This window comes from Cynara cardunculus, assembly GCF_001531365.2.
Source record: "Cynara cardunculus var. scolymus isolate 2C chromosome LG 2, CcrdV1, whole genome shotgun sequence".
NCBI lineage: Eukaryota > Viridiplantae > Streptophyta > Magnoliopsida > Asterales > Asteraceae > Cynara > Cynara cardunculus.
In genome coordinates this window covers 65,947,232-65,948,874 of record NC_037529.1, presented here as the reverse complement: position 1 = coordinate 65,948,874, position 1,643 = coordinate 65,947,232, and positions in this window count along the sequence as shown.

The window sequence follows — 1,643 nt, the reverse complement described above, 5'->3', positions numbered from 1 at the left end:
TTTTAAATAGTTGATTTGATATTAACATTGATAGATTTTTTTTTCAAATTTTTATTATATTTTCAATTTTATATTTTATTCAAAAATAAAATCATTATTGTTTTCTTAAAAACATATAAAATCGTATTATAACATCTATAAAGACAAATAATAAAATAGAACATTAAAATCGAAATGTGTCTCGCTGCATTGTACGAGTACTCTTCTAATATATATATATATATATATATATATAGGCCTAATCAAATGAAAACTGATTAGTTTGTGGTAACTGTGAGGTTCAATCTCAAACACAAATCAACGGATAAATTTTGAAATTAATAATTATGGTAGTTTGAGTTAAAATTATAATTAGAGGGCATATTAGATATTTTTAAAAAACTTCTCTCTCCTCTCTCATCTCTCCGACTTCCAATCTCCGGCCTTTGGTGAGATCGGTATCACAGTATATCACAATGGGTATCACATTGTGTATCTTTGTTTTTAAGGTTTTGAGTTGGTATCATAGTCGGTATCACAGTATATCACAATGGGTATCACATTGTGTATCTTTGTTTTTAAGATTTGAGTTGGTATCATAGTTGATATCACAATGGTTTCACAATATATCACAATGGGTATCACATAGTGTATCTTTGTGATTACTTGGTACCTGCTGGATTAATGTTCAACGGAGGCCGGAGATTGGAGGTCGGAGAGATGAGAGAGGAGTTTTTAAAAAATACCTAAAAAGCCCTCTAATTATAATTTTAACTCAAACTACCATAATTATTAATTTCCTAATATATCCGTTGATTTGTGGTTGAGATTGGATCTCACAGTTACCACAAACTAATCAGTTCTCCCTTGAATGAGCCCATATGTATATATATATATATATATATGTGTGTGTGTGTGTGTGTGTGTGCGCGCGCATGCACGTGCATGCATGTTTCTGTGTTTGTGAGAGAGAGAGAGAGTTTGGCATGGGAAATGTAAAATTCATGTAATATAAAGTAGCATTCACATATATTATATGAATGTACTTTTATATTGTGTGAAGACATGTGAAGATAACTACCTTCATAGAACCTGATGAAGGTACACATTCATGTAGGGGTGTTCACGGTCCGATTTGGGCGGTTTAACCCCTCAAACCACAAACCAAACTATAATGGCGGTTTATAAAATTTTCAAACCGAGCGGTTTGACATCAAGTGCCCAGACCGGTCAAACCAGACCACGAAAAGGCGGTCTGGTCTGACCGGTTTAGGCGGTTTGGGCCTTTAATGGACTTTAAATATTAAACTTAAAAAACATATATAATTTAAAATTTTAGATTAAATATCCATTTTAACAAAACAAAATATATAAACAAATAAATGTAATAATTAAGCAGCTCTTGATTACAAAGTCGAAGCAATCCAAAGTACAAACAAATAAATATATAACAATTAGAAAACAAACAAATTAACAAAATACACGACTTCACAACCTTCAATGGTTCAATTCTTGAGTCTTGAGTTTTTGCCCAAACAAAATAGAAGTCAAATCTAAGTTGGTTGATGTCTTGATGATGTGCGCCGAAATCAAACCATGGATTAGAAAGATCAATAGATTGATGGAGTTATTGAGGGATTTCAAAATTTGGAGACCGTCAATAT